Below are 22,384 nucleotides of genomic sequence, written 5' to 3'. Positions count from 1 at the left end.
ATAATCACGATGGTGTGATCACTGACCTAGAGCCAGACATCCTGGAATGTGAAGTCAAGTGGACCTTAGAAAGCATCACTACAAACAAAGCTAGTGGAGGTGATGGAATTCCAGTTGAGCTATTCCAAATCCTGAAAGATGATGCTGTGAAAGTGCTACACTCAGTATGCCAGCAAATTTGGAAAAGTCAGCAGTGGCCACAGGACTGGAAAAGGTCAGTTTTCATTCCAATCCCAAAGAAAGGCAATGCCAAAGAATGCTCAAACTACCGCACAATTGTACTCACATCACACGCTAGTAAAGTAATGCTCAAAATTCTCCAAGCTAGGCTTCAGCAATATGTGAACCGTGAACTTCCTGATGTTCAAGCTGGTTTTAGAAAAGGCAGAAGAACCAGACATCAAATTGACAACATCCGCTGGATCATGGAAAAAGCAAGAGAGTTCCAGAAAAACATCTATTTCTGCTTTACTGACTATGCCAAAGCCTTTGACTGTGTGGATCACAATAAACTGTGGAAAATTCTGAAAGAGATGGGAATACCCGACCACTTGATCTGCCTCTTGAGAAATCTGTATGCAGGTCAGGAAGCAACAGTTAGAACTGGACATGGAACAACAGACTGGTTCCAAATAGGAAAAGGAGTTCATCAAGGCTGTATATTGTCACCCTGTTTATTTAACTTATATGCAGAGTACATCATGAGAAATGCTGGACTGGAAGAAACACAAGCTGGAATCAAGATTGCCAGGAGAAATCTCAATAACCTCAGGTATGCAGATGACACCACCCTTATGGCAGAAAGTGAAGAGGAACTCAAAAGCCTCTTGATGAAGGTGAAAGTGGAGAGCGAAAAAGTTGGCTTAAGGCTCAATATTCAGAAAACGAAGATCATGGCATCTGGTCCCATCACTTCATGGGAAATAGATGGGGAAACAGTGGAAACAGTGTCAGACTTTATTTTCCTGGGTTCCAAAATCACTGCAGATGGTGACTGCAGCCATGAAATTAAGAGACGCTTAGTCCTTGGAAGGAAAGTTATGACCAACCTAGATAGCATATTCAAGAGCAGAGACATTACTTTGCCAACAAAGGTCCGTCTAGTCAAGGCTATGGTTTTTCCTGTGGTCATGTATGGATGTGAGAGTTGGACTGTGAAGAAGGCTGAGCGCCGAAGAATTGATGCTTTTGAACTGTGGTGTTGGAGAAGACTCTTGAGAGTCCCTTGGACTGCAAGGAGACCCAACCAGTCCATTCTGAAGGAGATCAGCCCTAGGATTTCTTTGGAAGGAATGATGCTAAAGCTGAAACTCCAGTACTTTGGCCACCTCATGCGAAGAGTTGACTCATTGGAAAACACTCTGATGCTGGGAGGGATTGGGGGCAAGAGGAGAAGGGGACGACAGAGGATGAGATGGCTGGATGGGATCACTGACTCGATGGACATGAGTCTGGGTGAACTCTGGGAGTTGGTGATGGACAGGGAGTCCTGGCCTGCTGCGATTCATGGGGTCGCAAAGAGTCGGACACGACTGAGTGACTGATCTGATCTGATCTTCATAGTATGTCTTCCTGGTGGCTCAGTGGTAAAGAATCTACCTTCCAATGCAAGAGACACAGATTGGATCCCTGGGTTGGGAAGACTCCCTGGAGAAGGAAATGGCAACCCACTCCAGTATACTTACCTGGGGAATCCCATGGACAGAGGAGCCGGACACAACTTTGTTGCCTGGACAACAACAACAACAGCAGCAACATCTTCATAGTAAATCCACCTCAGTACCCATAGGTGTAGACAGAGCTTTCATGGCAGTGATTCAAGGTAGAAACCAACTTTGCATTCCCCTTGGTAACCTAGCCCTGCTTTTCCAGCTCTCCTCTTCATACCACTTCCCTTCCAATGCACGTTCTGAAGACTTCTCTCTTCCTGATAAAGAGGATAGACAATAATACGCAAGTATCACCACAGATAAATTTCTTAATGGGAACCTTTTTAAACTATAAGTTTTAAACCAAGTCAGAACAGTTAAAATAAATAAACGAACATATACACACATGTGCACACACATTACAAACTAAACAACATGTAGATAAATAATCTTAATAGTTTATCTATGTAATTAGGCCACTATTAACAATGGGCAGCTAAGAGCTGGCCAACTCACCCTGGGACTGCGCCCAGGCCCTGTTCAAAGGCATCATTCATGGAAGCCTGAACTTGTCCAGAGTGTTGCTTCTTAACCTGTGGTGTGTGTGTGTGTGTGTGTGTGCATATGTGTACTTGTATGGGCACACACAAGTATACACACCCATGCTATACAGCAGGTACTGTGGAGAATGTGCTCTCTATTTGGTTGGCAATCCTCTTTCAAAGATGCTTGTTGAATATGTGCTTCCTCACACAGCCCTGTGTTTGGTCTCTCTCCAAAGATGAGGAAGAGTTTCTAGATCCCAGGTATTCACACAGACATTCATTTTTAATGCCAAGCCTGTGTGACCACCGTTTCCAAAGCCAGTGCCGAACCTGGAATGCAGCTGATTAGAGAACATCTTTATTTAAAAATACGAGTAAAGTCTGATAAGACAGGCTGCTCTCACTGTAGGGAATTTAAGTGCTTGGGGTTGGCCTTCCTTCCTTCCTTCCTTTTTTACCACACCTCTTTGTCTGTCTGTCTGTTTCTGTCTCTCTGTCTCTACAGCCAATGGCCTACAAAAGGGAAATCAGTACTTGAAAAAGAAAACACGGCGGGAAGGGATAAATTAGGAGTTTGGGATCAATGGATACACACTACTACCTACAAAATAGAGAAACAACAAGGACCTACTGTATAGCACAGGAAACTATATTCAATATCTTATATAACTTACAATGCAAAAGAATCTGAAAAAGAATATATTTATATATATGTTAAGGGAAGCACACTGACTGAAACTGCCTACCCTGGCCAGGCACCATAGTAACCATTTGCATGAGTTGTTTTATGACAGGAGGTAAGGAACCTGGTGAGGAACACGGAACTAATAAGCCACCACCAACCCGAAGAGTTCGGGAAAGGTCAAAAGGAGACACCACATGTCCGACCACCTCCCAGGATCCTCCTTGCTGGCATCCATCACCAGGAAGGACTCTGAGTCTGAATGATTGGCTTAAGACAACCCGGAAACTAATCCCATCACCATAAAACCCGAAACTGCAAGCCATGTGACAGAGCTGTTCTCCTGGGTTCCCTTACCCTACTGCTCTCCACCGGAGTGCTCTTTCCCAATACAATCTCTTGCTTTGTCAGCACATGTGTCCCCTTGGACAATTCATTTGCGAGTGTTAGACAAGGGCCCAGTTTCAGGCCCTGGAAGGGGTCCCCCTTCCCGCAACATATATGTACAACTGAATCACTTTGCCGTGTACATGAAACTAACACAACATTGTAAATCAACTATACTTCAATAAAAGAAAAGAAAAAAATCCTCAAAAACAAACAAACAAAACAGGATTTTAAAATATTTTTTTGAGAAAGCCATGATAATATATTTTACCTGTCTACATTTTTAATGAGGAATGAAGAACTAACAGTTTGTACATTTACATATAAAACGTATACTTTTTTATGTAAAACTAATAGTCAAACATATAAAAAAATTCAGTTCTACAATTCAGCTGGTTTTGTACTTGGCTGGTTAAGATACTCTTAGAGAGAGAATGGAAATGGGTTTGCAGGAAAGAGAGAAAGAAAAATGTGAAAGAGCAATCTTAGGCTGTCGTCTAGAAAACACGGTACCAGGAAAGTACAAGAGCGAGTGATGAAGTGATGGGGAATGAGAAGGAACCAGCAGGAAGAGCTTCGGGTTCATGCACCAGATTCTACCCTCCAGGATCCTGGGACCTAAAGCAAGTGGAAGCTGACCTTTGAGTCCTTTTGACGTCTTGCAGGTATTTCAATTCCATCTTTGCAAGAAAAACAGATTTTCTGCTTTTATGATTACATGTTTAACTTTTGAAACTTCATGCTGAGAAAAAGGGTTTATTTCCCCAGGGAATTCTAAAAGTTTTGCTAGCACTGGAAGGCACGACTTGTGTTTCAGAGATCTTCCTCCCTACTGAACATGGCTGTCAGTGGAGCAGTATGACAGCTCCCTTTGATCTGCAGAAGCTGCTTGACTCATCTTTGTTTTTGCAGAGCTCAGGGCTGTCACACGCCACAGAAGTTGTTCCTGGCCCTTTCTCCTTGTGAAACTCAACTCATATTTTGATTGCATTTCATTATAGTTGCAAGAGATGCGGTAGAAACAGTAATAAAAGCAGTTCAATGAAAACGATCCAAAGGAATAAATGGATTTTTGCCCTAAGTGCAGCAGGGAAGAAGCACTCCTCACCCCCAGCCTCTCCCAGCAACCAGAGCCTCAACTAACTCCTTCCAGCTCCCAGGGGAACTGCAGAGCTCCCAGGCCGCCCCCACTCAATTTGCTTTACAAAGAGAAAATAATTCTTAAGGAGCCGTTGGAAACCTGCATTATATCTGAAAAAGTGGGGGAGGGTAGCAGTGAAATATTTAAAAAGAGAGTTGGAGAATGGAAGGGGATACGATATCCAAAAATACCCAACTAACATGCACTCACATACACCCACACACACTTACCCAAAGCCCCATTCCCAACTAGAAAATGAAATCTAGCTTAGGAATGATAATTTACCATATTCTTCAATTCCTCAGGGAAATGCAGAGCTGTAGTCATGGTGTTTTAGAAAGGAAGGGAGTTTCATTCATTCATTCATGACTACTTACTGAATACCTGCAAGGAGCAAGGCTTATGCTAAGCCTTTAGCATTGTTGATGTCATTCCCATCAACAATTCCTCACCACCCACATAGCTACCATTTCTCCCTATTTCCACTGCAACTTCCCCTCCCCCATCAAATCCTACAAGTCTCCTAACTGGTCTGTCAGCTTCTACCTTCCTCCTTTTCTCCTTGCCCCATCCCCATCCCTGTCCCCATGGTACATTCTCCACACAATAGCCAAAAAGATATTTCACAGCAAAGAGTTTATATTTAAAATGTAAAATAAAATCATAAGAATCCCCTACTTAAAACTCTCCAATGGTTTTATGTTACCCTTTAAAAACTGGGTTTTGTTTTTGTTTTTTTACAACTGCCTTCAAGGTCCTACACAAACTGACTGCATCTATACTTTTATTACAATCTTATATCACGTCCCCCACCTCAAAATACTCAGTATTGACACTGGCACTTTTAATTATGTATATGGTGCCTCAGCTTTGCTATGCTTGTTCCCTGCTCAAGGCCTCTGCACTTGCTATGTCCTTGTCTTGGGATACCCTCCCCCCGACTTGTAGATGCTCCTTTTCACCATTCATATCTCGCATCAAATGTCACCCTCTCGGTGAGGTTTTCCCCAAGTGTCACCTTCTCAGTGATGTTTTCCCTGGCCACTCAGTCTAAATTGATTGCTCTTTCTACACCATTACCCTTTTAAATTTATTTTCTAAAAGCTCAGCACTTACCACTATCTGAAGGTGTTTTATTTGCTTGATTTTTGACATAATAGTTTTTACTGTGGTCCCAGGTTCATAAGTTTTGGCATCACCTGGAAAATCATTAGAAGTGCCTGTTCTCAGGCCCTACTCTAGACCTACTGAATCGGACATTCTGGGGGTGGGATCCAGAGATTTGTAGTTGTACAAACCCTCCAGGTGATTCTGATGAGAATTAAAGTTTGAGAACCACTGGCTTTTAATGATTACTGCTTCTCTCCCTCTTCCCCCTCAGAATGTAAATCTAAAAGAATGGAAGTCCATCTGTCTTATTCAGCACAGAGCTACCAGCACCAAACACATAGCAGGCGCTCAATAAATTGTTGAATGATGACAGAATGAATGAATGATTGATTGGTGTCCTGAATTCTGTGTCTGGGGGTCACATGGGACGGACTTGGCAGAGAGCCCTGTGGACCAGGCCCCAGGAATCTGCTTTTGTCTGTATAACACATTGATCTTGCAGGCTAGATAAACCCGAACAGGGAGTTCTGAAGTTAAAGAAATGCTTGAAAAGTATTGTTCAAAATGTTATTAACTACAGTTTGGAAACTAGGAGCATATTCCAAGGTCCTTCTCAGAGAACCAGATGCTTTGTAGATTGTATCCGATTAGAGGACAAGGAAAATATCTTTTTCTTTCAATTCTGTACAGTTCTTACTACGTAAATCCCAGAGCAGGCTGCTGATTGACAAAGTGGCTTTCTCTTCCCTCAGTCATTCTGCTTTATATCAATCCTGGAATCTAAAAAAAAAAAAAGAAAGAAAAAAAAGCTCTAAACCAATTAATTCTGCCTCCAGCGGTTTCTAAAAGCTTTCAGTTTGAAACACCAGGTCAACCTCCAGCCCAGATGAAGGAGGAAAAACACCATCTTTGCAAAAGACATTGAACTTTAGAAAAGGTTAGATCAACAAGGAGAACAATAGAAAGGCCTTGGGAACCTCTTCTTAGAAATAATCTGCTGGCTTGAAGCAGATACTAAAGGGCAGACGCCATGCTGGGTACTGGGGTTACAAAGACCAGGAGAGTAGGGTTCATGTCTTCAAGGAGCTCACAATCTGAGGAGAGAGACAGGTACGTACACAAAGAGAGCAGAGAGTCAGTGCTGAAGTGATGACTAACTGTGAAGGTTTGCAAAGGAAAAATTCCTGGAGGAGGTGATATTTGAACAGATCTGGAGAGCTGTTGTCTCACTGGGTAGGCAGGAAAGGGCAGTCCAGGCAGAAAACACAAATGTGAAAGCACAAAGATGAAAAAGGGCAGGGAAGAGTTCAAAAATGATTAAGAGAAATGACTGAATTGGTTACAAGATATATATAGATAGTTAGAGAAATTTAAATACTGACCGACTGTTTGATATTAAAGTTTATTGTTAATTTTTAAAGATATATTAATGATTTGTGGCTATGTTGTGAAAGAGCTCTTATCTTTTGGTGATACATATTGAAATATGATTTCTGGTTAAAAGAATATGGTATCTGGAATTTGCTTCAAAATAGTACGGGAAGGGCAAGTGAGGGTAGGGATAAAGATGAAAAGAGGTTGGCCCTGAATTTTTGTTGAAACTAGAGGATGGATAAGACAATGGCATCCCACTCCAGTACTCTTGCCTGGAAAATCCCATGGGTGGAAGAGCCTGGTAGGCTGCAGTCCATGGGGTCACTAAGAGTTGGACATGACTGAGCGACTTCCCTTTCACTTTTCACTTTGATGCATTGGAGAAGGAAATGGCAACCCACTCCAGTGTTCTTGCCTGGAGAGTCCCAGGAACGGGGGAGCCTGGTGGGCTGCCGTTTCTGGGGTCGCACAGAGTTGGACCCGACTGAAGTGACTTAGCAGTAGCAGTAGCAGAGGATGGATAAACTATATTTTATATGTCTATATGTTTGGAATTTTTTATAATAAAGAAGTTGGGTGCTGTGAGAGAGACTGCCTAGGGCTGTAGCTACTGTTGTAATAACCATTCAACAAAGATTTATTGCTTTTCTCGCGCTCTTGAATGTGTCATTAGATGTGATAACCATATTACTACTTATAGGCACAAGCTGGAGGAAAAAGCTAGGTAAGTCACTGATGCTTTTTCTAACCCAAGTCCTACTTCCCAGAGGTTGCGTTGCCCACTGTTTGAAGCAATGGCCCCGCAAGAGTTGCCCTTGCTTTCTGTTATGCATGGGAGGGGTGGTTGGTCTCCAAAGTGAATGCAGGTTTGTTTCCAAGGGATCCTGCTGAGGGCCACCCTGAGAGATGAAACACACTTGATCAGGGCTCAGCTGGAGCTCCAGCTCCTGGGTTCACAGAGGGGCAGACAGCTCAGCCTCTTCAGGGTCTGCCTCTCTCTTTTACCAAGGACTGAGTTCAGGCTTCCCTGGTGGCACAGATGGTAAAGAATCTGCCTACAATATGGGAGACACAGGTTCGGTCTCTGGGTCGGTAAGACCCCCCAGAGGAGCAAATGGCAACCCACTCCAGTATTTTTGCTTGGAGAGTCCCCATGGGAGCCTGGGGAGGAGCCTGGGGGCCTCAGTCTATGGGGTCACAGAGCTGGACACGACTGAGCACATAGCTAATGCTCGCACGAGCTTAGGCAGGTGAGAAGCATCCCTGGGGAATCTTCTGCACATGGTGTAGCTAGGACACAGGCCTTAAGTGAGGAAAAAGTCAGTGGAGCGTAGGCAGAGGGGACGCTTCTTATCTAGACTCCAGGGTCTATGACCTACCATTTAGGGAAAACTAAAAAACAGAAAAAAAGATTGTGGGAGAAGGTGGATATAGAATACACAAATTGCTGTTTTCTGAAAGAAGTCTCATTGGAAAATTGGAATACCCAAGCAGGGCTGTACTGCTTTACAGGTAGGCTAGATGACTGAGCCACTCATGGCTGATTTGAAGGGACCTCAGAATAGACTCTCTGCAAACAAGTCCCCTAAACACCACAGAGACTAGAAACACTATCATTAGAGAGTATTTCTTTCATATTAAAATTCACAGGAGGAGAAATACATTGTGCACATATTAGTTATAATTATTATTCATAATTTTCTGCTAATAATATCTTAAATTCATGGAGTATCTTTTAAAAAAATGTTTTATTTTATTTTTTTGCTGTGCTGGGTCTGTTTTGCTGAAAGCAGGCTTTCTCTAGTTTTCTCTAGTTGCAGCAAGCAGGAGCTACTCTTTGTTGAGTTGTGGGGGCTTCTCCTTATGGTAGGTTCTCTTGTTGGACACAGGCTCTAAGCACTCCGGCTTTAGTAGCTGAGGCAGGCGGGCTCAGCAGTGGCAGCTTCTAGGTTCTAGAGCGTAGGCTCAGAAGTTGTTGCACTGGGGCTTATTTGCTCTGCGGCATGTGGGATCTCCCTGGACCAGGGATTGAACCTGTGTCTCCTTCATTGGCAGGTAGATTCTTAACCCCTGGATCACCAGAGAAATCCCAGACTCTCTTTTGATGGGAGAAGTGGCAAGATATATTATAAAGTGGTATGGACATAGGGAGGCATGATTCATTAGGAATTATTTTTCTTTATTTTTTTTTTAAGCTTTTTTAAGCAGAGATTTAAATAACAGAATAATTGTGGAGATAGTTTGGAGAATTTTCAGATACTCTATATCTACTATTAACATCTCACATTATTAATATGATATATTTGTTACAATTTATAAATCAATAGTAATACATTATTATTAGCTAAAGCCCATTCTTTATTCAGATTTCCTTAGATTTTGCCTAATTTTCTGTTCCAGGATCCCATCTAGAATGCTACATCACTTTTAGTCAGCACGACTCCTTTGATTCCTTTTGACTGTCACAGTTTCTCAGACTTGCCTTGTTTTTGATGAACTTGTCAGTATTACTGGTCAGGTATTTTATAGAACGGTCCCTCTATTGGGCTTTGTTTGATGGTTTCCTCATGACTAGACTGTGGGGTTTGGGGAAGCTGAGGCTATGGGGTTTTGGGAAGAACACCATAGAGGCAAAGTATCATTGTCATCACATCATATTAAGGATACGGGGTGTGTGTATGTGTGTGTGTGTGTGTGTCTTAGTTGCCCAGTCACGTCCGACTCTGAGATCCCGTGGACTGTAGCCTACCAGACTCCTGTGTCCATAGGACTCCTGTGTCCATAGTAGGCAGAAATGGAGTGGGTTACCAGTCCCCTTTCCAGGGGATCTTCCCAACCCAGGCATCGAAACCAGATTCCCTGCATTGCAGATGGATTCTTTACCATCTAAGCCCAGCAGGGAAGCCATATATATAGCTGCACCACACAGCACGTGGGATCTCTAGTTCCCTGACCAGGAATCGAACCCAAACAAGCTCAAAGTCTTTACCACTGGACTGCCAGGGAAGTCCCTAGGGTACATACTACTATTAACATGATTTATCACTGTTGTTTTGACCTTGATAACCTGGCTAAGGTAGTGCTTATCCACTGTGAATTTACTTAAAAAAAAAAATCTATTTATCTGGCTGCCCTGGGTCTTAGTTATGGAATGTATACTTTTATTTGTGGCATGTGGGATCTAGTTCCCTGACCAGGGACTGAACCCAGGCCCCTTGCATTGGGACACAGTGTCTTTGCCACTGGATCCCCAGGGAGGCCCCTGAAATTACTTTTTTTTTTTTTAACTTTCTTTCTTCTATGTTCTTTGGAAGAAATCACTATGTACATCCCACATTTAAGTGGTGAAGAGTTATATTCTTTGCAGCCAAAGATGGAGAAGCTCTATACAGTAAGCAAAAACAAGACCAGGAGCTGACTGTGGCTCAGATCATGAACTCCTTATCGCCAAATTCAGACTTAAATTGAAGAAAGTAGGGAAAACCACTAGACCATTCAGGTATGACCTAAATCAAATCCCTTAGGATTATACAGTGGAAGAGAGAAATAGATTTAAGGGCCTAGATCTGATAGATAGAGTGCCTGAGGAACTATGGAATGAGGTTCATGACATTGTACAGGAGACAGGGATCAAGACCATCCCCATGGAAAAGAAATGCAAAAAAGCAAAATGGCTGTCTGGGGAGGCCTTACAATTAGCTGTGAAAAGAAGAGAAGCGAAAAGCAAAGGAGAAAAGGAAAGATATAAACATCTGAATGCAGAGTTCCAAAGAATAGCAAGAAGAGATAAGAAAGCCTTCTTCAGCGATCAGTGTAAAGAAATAGAGGAAAACAACAGAATGGGAAAGACTAGGAATCTCTTCAAGAAAATTAGAGATACCAAAGGAACATTTCATGCAAAGATGGGCTCGATAAAGGACAGAAATGGTATGGACTTAACAGAAGCAGAAGATATTAAGAAGAGATGGCAAGAATACACAGAAGAACTGTACAAAAAAGATCTTCACAACCCAGATAATCATGATGGTGTGATCACTCACCTAGAGCCAGACATCCTGGACTGTGAAGTCAAGTGGGCCTTAGAAAGCATCATCACTACGAACAAAACTAGTGGAGGTGATGGAATTCCAGTTGAGCTATTTCAAATCCTGAAAGATGATGCTGTGAAAGTGCTGCACTCAATATGCCAGCAAATTTGGAAAACTCAGCAGTGGCCACAGGACTGGAAAAGGTCAGCTTTCATTCCAATCCCAAAGAAAGGCAATGCCAAAGAATGCTCAAACTACCGCACAATTGCACTCATCTCACACGCTAGTAAAGTAATGCTCAAAATTCTCCAAGCCAGGCTTCAGCAATAATGTGAACCGTGAACTTCCTGATGTTCAAGCTGGTTTTAGAAAAGGCAGAGGAAAAAAAAAAGAAAAGAAAAGAAAAGGCAGAGGAACCAGAGATCAAATTGGCAACATCCGCTGGATCATGGAAAAAACAAGAGAGTTCCAGAAAAACATCTATTTCTGCTTTACTGACTATGCCAAAGCCTTTGACTGTGTGGATCACAATAAACTGTGGAAAATTCTGAAAGAGATGGGAATACCAGACCACCTGATCCGCCTCTTGAGAAATCTGTATGCAGGTCAGGAAGCAACAATTAGAACTGGACATGGAACAACAGACTGGTTCCAAATAGGAAAAGGAGGACGTCAAGGCTGCATATTGTCACCCTGTTTATTTAACTTATATACAGAGTACATCATGAGAAACGCTGGACTGGAAGAAACACAAGCTGGAATCAAGATTGCTGGGAGAAATCTCAATAACCTCAGATATGCAGATGACACCACCCTTATGGCAGAAAGTGAAGAGGAACTCAAAAGCCTCTTGATGAAAGTGAAAGAGGAGAGTGAAAAAGTTGGCTTTAAGCTCAACATTCAGAAAACGAAGATCATGGCATCTGGTCCCACCACTTCCTGGGAAATAGATGGGGAAACAGTGGAAACAGTGTCCGACTTTATTTTTGGGGGGCTCCAAAATCACTACAGATGGTGACTGCAGCCATGAAATTAAAGACGCTTACTCTTTGAAAGAAAAGTTATGACTGACCTAGATAGCATATTCAAAAGCAGAGATGTTACTTTGCCAACAAAGTTTCGTCTAGTCAAGGCTATGGTTTTTCCTGTGGTCATGTATGGATGTGAGAGTTGGACTGTGAAGAAGGCTGAGTGCCAAAGAATTGATGCTTTTGAACTGTGGTGTTGGAGAAGACTCTTGAGAGTCCCTTGGACTGCAAGGAGATCCAACCAGTCCATTCTGAAGGAGATCAGCCCTGGAATTTCTTTGGAAGGAATGATGCTAAAGCTGAAACTCCAGTACTTTGGCTACCTCATGCGAAGAGTTGACTCATTGGAAAAGACTCTGATGCTGGGAGGGATTGGGGGCAAGAGGAGAAGGGGATGACAGAGGATGAGATGGCTGGATGGGATCACTGACTCGATGGACGTGAGTCTGGGTGAACTCCGGGAGTTGGTGATGGACAGGGAGGCCTGGCATGCTGTGATTCATGGGGTCGCAAAGAGTCGGACACGACTGAGCGACTGAACTGAACTGAACTGAACTGAGTTATATTCCCTTTCTTTGAGGGTGGAGTGTCATCTACAAAAATTATTTGAAATTCTTCTACATGAGAACTCTGTCTCTTGTCCCATATTTATTTATTTTTTAATCATTTATTTATGTCAGTGTAGACTCACAAAATTTATTTTATACTTTGGGTTATTCATTTTGTTGCTCAAATTATTGGAAGTCATTTTTTAAAAATTAATTAATTTATTTTAATTGGAGGCTAATTACTTTACAATATTGTAGTGGTTTTTGCCATACATTGACATGAATCAGCCATGGGTGTACATATGTTCCCCATCCTGAACCCCCCTCCCATCTCTGTCCACATCCCATCCCTCAGGGTCATCCCAGTGCACCAGCCCTGAGCACCCTGTCTCATGCATCGAACCTGGACTGGTGATCAATTTCACATATGATAATATACATGTTTCAATGCTATTCTCTCAAATTTTTGGAAGGCATTTTTAATCATTTATGTCACTACACTACAGAAATAGAATTCTAGCTGTCCAGAAGCTCCCATCATCGTGTCTTCCAGTCACTATTCTGAACTTGTGATGACATCAATCCCTGGGGTCTGCTGTTGCACTGTATATAGTTGGAATTACGTACTCGCCTGTGCTTGGTTTCTTTCCCTCAGCATTATGTTTGTGAGATCTACCCATGTTGCTACACTTTGCTGTGGAGAGGCCTTCTCACTTTGTGGTTTTCAACTTTAGACCTTCCCACCCCAAGATTCTGAAATGGGCCACACTTCCCAAACTTATTTCATTGCAGTCTTAGGTAGAGGTTACCAAAAACAGGCTTGAGATCAGAACATAAGTGTAAATAGTCCATTGGGAATTGATTTCAGGAAGCTCTGGTCAGGGTGTGAGGAAGGAAATACAGAAGGGAGGAAGCCAGGCAGAGGAGTTAAGGAGCAACTCAGTGGAGCTCAGTCTCACAGGGTCCTCCACTCAGTGGGGGGTGGTTCTCCAGGGGGTCCTACCTGGGGGTTCTCCATGGGGGGCCTCCATGGGGTGGGAATGGTTCACCAGGGTATCAGGGGGTCCTCTATGGGGGTCCTCCCTGGAGGTTCTCCACAGGCTGGTGTTCTCCTGGGGGTCCTCCATGGGATCATCCATGTGGGGGCTCTCCACTGGGTCCTTCTTGGGGGTGTTCCACGGAGGTCTCCACGGATTCTCCAGGAGATTGTGTAGAACTTGTTTCAGAGCTGTCCTGCAGAGAAGCAAAGAAACTTCAGGTATTTATAAGCCAATTCCTTTCAGTTATTGTTTGAAAGTTGAGTATATTAACACACTAACAATCACAGTCTGCCCCTAGTGTGGGTTAATATGCACCTGTGCCCAGAGAAAGCTCGTAGGTAGGCTCAGGGTTACAGGTACCAGCAAGAAAAAGCCATCAGAGTGAAGGAGGTCTAGGCCAAGGCAATGGGTGTATTGCAACTGTTAACACCTTTTCCACCCTGATCTATTTGGATCACACATTAAGTCCATTTTGTCATGGACATTTTATGCTGGTAGCCAGCAGCAATAACTACAATAAAAATTAATTGACAGATATAAGGCACCTGTCAAAATGATACAAATTTTTAAAAAGCGGCAACCACAAAGAGTGATTTGGGGATGTGGAATGAGTATTTTCAAACTTTAATGGTAGAACTCTTAATTGTTTATTTTTTGCGGAATGAAATCTGGCAATATCTGTTAAAAATAAGTATTCCAGAGATGATGGATGTTCATTAAACCTATTGTGGTAATCGTTTAATGATGTTTGTAAGTCAGAGCATTCTTTACGTTGTACACCCTAAACTTATACAGTGCTGTGTTATCAGTTATAGCTCGGTAAAACTGGGGATAAAATAGGTATTCCATTGCAACTAGTGTATAAATAAGTTCTGGAAATTTAATGATAACACAGTGATTATAGTCAGCAACACTATATTTTAAACTTCAAAATCACCATGAGGTTAAATCTCAATTGTTCTCAATACAAAAAGAAGCAATGATTATGTGACCTGATGAAGGTGTTAGCCAACCCTACTGCAGTAATCATAGTGCAATATAGAAATGTAGCAAACCAACAAATTTACACCTCAAATTTATAATGTTACATGTCAAATATAACTCAATAAGAAAATTTTTTCAATGAGAAAAAAATGAGACTAGTTAATAGAAGCAGTCTCAGCTCCTGTACTGCACTGGCACTGTGACTGTAGTGTTATTTTACTTATCACTTCCCTCCTCTGCCACTCATTCTGGATCCCTCTCACCCTCAGTTGACGTTTTTGCCGATCTTGGTTGCTTGCCTCCATCCTTGAGGAGTCCTGAATCTTGGTTACCCAGCCTTTGCTTGAGAATTTACTGCTCCAACCCAGTAGTTCCTCCAATAGGGGGCCATACTGGTGTTTTGAGACTCTTGGTGTCAGTGTGAACTGTGATCTCTTGAAAAATCTGAATATCCTCTTCCTGCCATTGTTCAGTTATTCTAGTAAATGACCATAAGTCCTTTTGGGGAAAGATTATAAGGGAATTGCTAGTGTACTGTTGCATCATTTTAGGGTTCATCCTCAAGGGGACTTGGTATCTCCTTCAATTGATGAGCTCTGGGTATGAGAGCTCATGTCTAGAAACCATAAGGGATTGTGATTTTTCCATTGTACTGGCAGAACTCAGCTTTCTACTCACTTGTATTAGTTTTATATTCCTCCCAAACAAACCACCACAAACTCAGAAGTTTTAAAAACAACTCCTGTGTTAATATCTTATAGTTTCCCTGTTTCAGAAATCTGGGTATAGCTTAGCTGGATCCTCCACTTAAGGTCTCACAAGGTTGTAATCAAGGTGTCAGATGGGCTCTGTTCCTTTCTGGAAATCTCTTCTGGATGGAGCTTCTTTCTAGAGCTTAGAGTACTCTTCCAAGTTGACATGGTGGTTGGTTGAACTCAGCTCTTTGCAGTTATAGGACAAAGGGGGTGGCTCTCGGTACAAGGCCCTCTCTCTTATAGGCTGCGGCTGCTAAGTCACTTCAGTCATGTCCGACTGTGCGACCCCATAGACAGCAGCCCATCAGGCTCCCCCGTCCCTGGGATTCTCCAGGCAAGAGCACTGGAGTGGGTTGCCATTTCCTTCTCCAATGCAGGAAAGTGAAAAGTGAAAGTGAAGTCGCTCAGTCGTGTCCGACCCTCAGCGACCCCATGGACTGCAGCCTACCAGGCTCCTCCATCCATGGGATTTTCCAGGCAAGTGTACTGGAGTGGGATGCCATTGTCTTCTCCGCTCTTACAGGCAGTTCACCTTTTATCAGCTTGCTTTTTCAAGGCAGTAGGAGAATCTTAGTCCAGTTGGCAAAGCCTTTTATAATGTAATCTAATTAAAGCAGTGACGATCCCATCGCCTTTGCCATACTCTATTGGCTAGAAGCAGGTTGTAGGTTTTCAAGGACAGGAGATTATATGAGTATGACTCATGGGAGGAGGTGCTTCACCCTAAAGTGTGTCTGTGTGTCTACCACATTCATTCTTGGTCTTTTTTTAAAAGTTAGGCAATATCCTTATTGTCCATCCATCTATCTTATTCCCAGGAACACCATGGTCTATTAACCATTGTCACTTGAATCTGGAATGGTCTTGTGACTTGCTCTGGCCAATGGAAATGGCAAAAGTGATATTGTGGAGGGCCTTGAGATACCTTACAGCTTTTGCCTTTGCCCCCTTGATATGCAGAGATCTCCACAGGACAAGGAAAGTGGTCTAACCTGGAAAAGGAAAAAAAAAAAAAAAGCCATATGAAGGAACATCAAAGTGTCCCGACTGAACAGCCAGTGCCAGCTGCAAGACATGTAAGTGATACCAACTTGGACCTTTCAGCCTGTCTACCTCTGCAGTTGAACACTGGCAAACTAGTGAGCCTGGGCAAACTAGAAGAGGCACCATGCAGCCCACCCACAGAATCATGAAAAAAAACAAATCACTGTCATCTTAAACGACTGGTTTTGGAGTGGTTTATCATATGGCAATAGGTAACTGAAATAGGTGTTTCTACATCAACTGCAATCACTGTTTGAAGGTTGCTCCTAGGGGCATTAAGACCCTGGCTTTTCTGGTCTGCCCTGTTCCAGACTCAAGTACGCTCCAGTGATCAGGGAGAAGTCTCAGGCAGAGTCCCAGACGTTTTCAGGAAGGAGCTGTCAGCAATACATGAACGCTGAGTGTTAGGCTGATATGAGAGCTGCTTTTATTACAACCTCAAAATCTTTTTTTTTCTCCAACTTGTAAACATTATGTGGAATGGGGCCGGGGGTAGAAGCAAGATGTTTCTTTTGAGGAACCAAGAACATTGGAGTAGACGATGCCTTTGGGAGACACTATCAGCTAGGGGTGTCTCCCAAAGGCATCATCTACTCCAGTGTTCTTGGTTCCTCAAAAGAAACCTCTTGCTTCCACCCCCGGCCCCATTTCACATGTTTACAAGTTGGAGAAAAAAAAAGATTTAAGGCAATGCCAAAGAATGCTCAAACTACCACACAATTGCACTCATCTTACACGCTAGTAAAGTAATGCTCAAAATTCTCCAAGCCAGGCTTCAGCAATATGTGAACCGTGAACTTCCTGATGTTCAAGCTGGTTTTAAAAAAGGCAGAGGAACCAGACATCAAATTGCCAACATCCGCTGGATCATGGAAAAAGCAAGAGAGTTCCAGAAAAACATCTATTTCTGCTTTATTGACTGTGCCAAAGCCTTTGACTGTGTGGATCACAATAAACTGTGGAAAATTCTGAAAGAGATGGGAATACCAGACCACCTGACCTGCCCCTTGAGAAATCTGTATGCAGGTCAGGAAGCAACAGTTAGAACTGGACATGGAACAACAGACTGGTTCCAAATAGGGAAAGGAGTACACCAAGGCTGTATATTGTCACCCTGTTTATTTAACTTATACGCAGAGTACATCATGAGAAACGCTGGACTGGAAGAAACACAAGCTGGAATCAAGATTGCCAGGAGAAATCTCAATAACCTCAGATATGCAGATGACACCACCCTTATGGCAGAAAGTGAAGAGGAACTCAAAAGCCTCTTGATGAAAGTGAAGGTGGAGAGTGAAAAAGTTGGCTTCAAGCTCAACATTCAGAAAACGAAGATCATGGCATCCGGTCCCATCACTTCATGGGAAATAGATGGGGAAAGAGTGGAAACAGTGTCAGACTTTATTTTTCGGGGCTCCAAAATCACTGTAGATGGCGACTGCAGCCATGAAATTAAAAGACACTTACTCCTTGGAAGGAAAGTTATGACTGACCTAGATAGCATATTCAAAAGCAGAGACATTACTTTGCCAACAAAGGTCCGTCTAGTCAAGGCTATGGTTTTCCCTGTGGTCATGTATGGATGTGAGAGTTGGACTGTGAAGAAGGCTGAGCGCTGAAGAATTGATGCTTTTGAACTGTGGTGTTGGAGAAGACTCTTAAGAGTCCCTTGGACTGCAAGGAGATCTAACCAGTCCATTCTGAAGGAGATCAGCCCTGGGATTTCTTTGGAAGGAATGATGCTGAAGCTGAAACTCCAGTGCTTTGGCCACCTCATGCGAACAGTTGACTCATTGGAAAAGACTCTGATGCTGGGAGGGATTGGGGGCAGGAGGAGAAGGGGACGACAGAGGATGAGATGGCTGATGGCATCATTGACTCGATGGACGTGAGTCTGAGTGAACTCCAGGAGTTGGTGATGGACAGGGAGGCCTGGCGTGCTGCGATTCATGGGGTCGCAAAAAGTCGGCCGTGACTGAGCGACTGATCTGATCTGATCTGATCTGATCAGCTAGGGGAAGAATTTGCAGAACACAGAGCTCAGGCTATCAGAGACTGAGATTGACTCCCTACCTTGTTCTTTTCAATGTCTCTGGCTTTGTATAAGGGCTGCAGTTCTCACAGCCTGCTGTCAGACTACATGCCTAGAATCCCTCCTTTTGTTTTCTCTCAGATGCTTCTCTCTGCCTTCCAGTAGATGAGCTCACCTATTATCCCTTGCTGAACTCCTCACTAGCCTACCAACCCAGTTGTCTTTCACCACTCAACACTTACCTATCTCCTAGCTGCTGCCTTGGAGGACCCCTCCAACTGCAGATCCTGTCCTGTTCAAATCTAGTTCATTCAGCGTTTCTGCCATGTTCCATATCAGTATCAGTACTTTTTGGTATCAGAACTTCTAAACCTTGCAGAGTTTTGAAAAAGGACTTGACAAAAAGATCTCGTCGGTGAGATGAAATTACAGGAAATTTCAGGTGTGATTTCTTCCATTTCTGTGTGGCAAGGGAGGTTACATTGAAAGTTGCAATAGATGTGATAGCCTAGGCTGCAGAATTGTTCCCAGGTACCAGAGGTGGGTGAATTAACATTTCAAAACATCTTTGGAAGGTTACCAGAAAAAATCTCTTTTTTTTTGTCTGAACACCCCAAAAGATGGAGCAAAATTTGAGTATATACTAAGATAAGCTGTATTCCTGTATTTGGAATATAAGGAAGTGGTTTTACAAGAGACTGACCAAAGACATTCACTTTCAGTTTATTAAGATCACAAGAGCAAAAACTACAGCGTATTTTATTAGGTATACAAAAACACTCAGGGTTAAAATATTCAAAAGCAAAAAACCCCCATCCTACCTTATTTTAGAAGAAAACCTTAGTCTTAAAGCAAATATCAGAATACACAATTATTTAGGTGCTCCTATGAATTGCAAATGGTCACAAAAATAATTGAGCATGTTGCATTTTCCTCATCTATTTCTTCTCTTATGATAGCTAGTCAACATTTTCAAGCATCTACCATGTATCAAAAACTGCCATTCATCTAGTCCTCAGAACAACATCTACTATGCCAACTAGTTCTAGTTTAAATTCATGACCACACGTCTCAAAAGGAGTCTCAATGCTGCCAAGCAACCCTACTATACTTCCCCAGTATGTTCCTTGCCCATTCTCCAAAACAAGGATTTCACACATTTTCTGCTCTCCTCAAATATCCCACATCCTCTTCCGCCTCCTCAGTCCTGCCTACCTCTTCCACTTCTTCCCAGATCCCTCTCTGCCTCCCTCAGTTCTTCATCTTTATATTCCACTGATGTACCAAATTCTTTCCTCTCCCTTGAAGCCTTTGAAATTCTCTTTCCCTCTCATTGGAATGCTCACACCTCATCTTCATAAGACTGGTTCCTTCTGCTTGTCTAATCTGCTGTCTCAGTTCCGATGTCAAATTCTCAGACAGTCTTTCCTTGTAAGCTAAAGATGCCACCCCCCCGCCACCCCTCTCTCTTGCATGTTAACTTGTTTTATTGTCTCCCAGACATTTATCAACACCTGATACTATGTTGTCTGTTTATTTCTCCCCATCTCCACTTGAATAAAGCGTCATGACAGCAGGGCTTTACTTTTCTGGTGTACTTCTGTATTCTCAATATCCAAATCTGAGCTGTCACACAATAGAGTCGAAATGAATTTTCATTGAGTAAATGATCCCAATTTTTGATAGATGAGGAAACTGAAGATTAGGCAATCTAAATAAATGACTTAAGTTCACGCAGGTAGTAAATGACAAAGCTAGGACTTGAGCCTAAATTTTTCTAGATCTGGGCTCTATCCCATCTATGTAAAAAAATCTCTCTTGCTAGGATGAACATTTAAAAATGGATTTGACCTCCGAGGAGTACTTGTGAATGTGAACAGCATTTAAGACAACATAAGAATGAATAGTCAATTCCCCAGGCAGAAAACCAAGGAGATGCTGAGGACATCTGGCAGGACAAAACCCATGGTAACTAAGGAGCAGCGCAGCCTGGCTATTCCCAGCTTGCTCCTGGCTGGCCTCCAATTCCTCCGTCTTCCTTCCTGCTTCCTGCATCTCTAAGTCTCTGACCACCTGCAGTTCAGTGCAGTTCAGTACAGTTCAGTGCAGGCTCTGGTTTTCCCTTCATGCCCATGAAGTGAGTTAGTTCATGCTTGTCAATAGTATCCAGACTCATGCTTTAGAGAAACTGGAATAGGATTTTTTCTATGGGGGTCTATCAGCTAAATCTGTGTTTATACAATAACCTAATTATCAGGAAGTTGCCCTGGTGTGTGTGTGTGTGTGTGCAGAAAATGAAAACCTTGTGCTGACTCTTCATTGATCCTTAAAGGGACTTATAAACAAAAGGGGAAGAGGAGAAAATGAGGACTCTTTTGGCTGTTGCCTTAATCAATGTTCAGGGAAAGCTTCATATATAGGCTAAAGTCCCTAGAAATGCTAGATTTAAGGGTTTGTTCTTTGGATTTTCTTCAGAAACCAAGATCAAAACAGTTATAATATTATCAGTTATTGAATGTTTATATACCTGCCATTATTATATGCTCTTTATGTATACTTTATCTCTACAACAAACTGATGAAATAGACGCTAGCAATATTATACCCATTTTCCACATGAGAAAACTGAGGCCAAGTAGGATTTTTTTTTTTTTAAATGTTAGTGTTAGTCGCTTGGTCATGTCCAACTCTTTGTGACCCTATGGACTATAGCCCACCTGGCTTCTCATCCATGGAATTCTCCAGGGAAGAATACTGGAGTGGGTTGCCATTTCATTCTCCAGGGCATCTTCCTGACCCAGGGATTGAACCTCGGTCTCCTGAACTGCAGGCAGATCCTTTACCAAATGAGCCACCAGGGAAGCCCTGGTGAAGCCCTGAAGTCACACACTATTGATGAAATTAGAATTTCATTTATTTGATTTGACTCTGGAGTAGAGGTTCTTAATCATCCCACCACATGTTTTAATGTTTGTTTGCTTCTTTGTTTACCACAGGTTCCTCTGGCAGTCTGTTGAAGCCTATGGACTCCTTCTCAGAATCTCTTTCTATGTGTACATAAAATACAGAGGATTACAAAAAATAAAAGACATTTACAATGAAATACATTGATCAGTTTATTAGAAAAGCAAATTTATGATATGGTGGTATAGGTGCTTCATTGTTAATGCCTCAAATAACAGTATCTAGTGGCAGATCGGAGAAGGAAATGGCAACCCACTCCAGTATTCTTGCCTAGAGAATCCCATGGACAGAGGAGCTTGGTGGGCTGCTGTCCCTGGAGTCGCACAGAGTTAGACATAGACTTAGCATGCATGTATGCATTGTGCCCATGGACGGAGGAGCCTGGTAGGCTGCAGTCTATGGGGTCGTGAAGAGTCGGACACGACTGAGCGACTTCCCTTTCAATTTTCACTTTCATGCATTGGAGAAGGAAATGGCAACCCACTCCGTTGTTCTTGCCTGGAGAATCCCAGGGATGAGGGAGCCTGGTGGGCTGCCGTCTATGGGGTCACACAGAGTCGGACACGACTGAAGTGACTTAGCAGCAGCATGCATTGGCGAAGGAAATGGCAACCCACTCCAGTGTTTTTGCCTGGAAAATCGCAGGGACAGGGGAGCCTGGTGGGCTGTCGTCTGTGGGGTTGCACAGGGCGGAACACAACTGAATTGACTTAGCAGCAGCAGCAGCAGTGGCAGATCTAGTAATCCAGAAATTGTGAAGTTATGATAAATACAAAAGCATTTCTGTAATATAATATGAAAATATCTGAGATTTCTGTTCATAACAAAGTCATAGGTAACAAATCAGTTTAAAGTTAGTGAAAATAACGGAGAAGGCAATGGCAACCCACTCCAGTACTCTTGCCTGGAAAATCCCATGGACAGAGGAGCCTGGTAGGCTGCAGTCCATGGGATTGCTAAGAATCGGCACGACTGAGTGACTTCACGTCCACTTTTCACTTTCCTGCATTGGAGAAGGAAATGGCAACCCACTCCAGTATTCTTGCCTGGAGAATCCCAGAGACGGGGGAGCCT

The 22,384-nt window shown here is 42.8% G+C and overlaps 2 long non-coding RNA genes across 2 annotated transcripts; one reads left to right on the top strand and one right to left on the bottom strand.

Annotated features, from left to right (window-relative positions):
* The first annotated feature begins 6,483 nt into the window (after positions 1-6,483).
* On the top strand, positions 6,484-21,449 carry LOC147362851 (uncharacterized). Its single transcript, XR_015136546.1, has 3 exons — positions 6,484-6,624; positions 16,232-16,347; positions 21,343-21,449. It is a non-coding gene; the product is annotated as an uncharacterized LOC147362851 (long non-coding RNA).
* LOC147362852 (uncharacterized) lies at positions 13,327-16,335 on the bottom strand. Its single transcript, XR_015136547.1, has 2 exons — positions 16,197-16,335; positions 13,327-13,725 (listed from the first exon to the last, which is right to left on the bottom strand). It is a non-coding gene; the product is annotated as an uncharacterized LOC147362852 (long non-coding RNA).
* Positions 21,450-22,384: the final 935 nt, after the last annotated feature.

This window comes from Bos grunniens, chromosome 11 (genome assembly GCF_055505025.1).
Source record: "Bos grunniens cultivar Pamir isolate PY7600 chromosome 11, Bosgru_T2T1.0, whole genome shotgun sequence".
NCBI classification, from domain to species: domain Eukaryota; kingdom Metazoa; phylum Chordata; class Mammalia; order Artiodactyla; family Bovidae; genus Bos; species Bos grunniens.
Note: the sequence above shows the minus strand (reverse complement) of the source record. Positions and strands in the feature narration are given on the sequence as shown.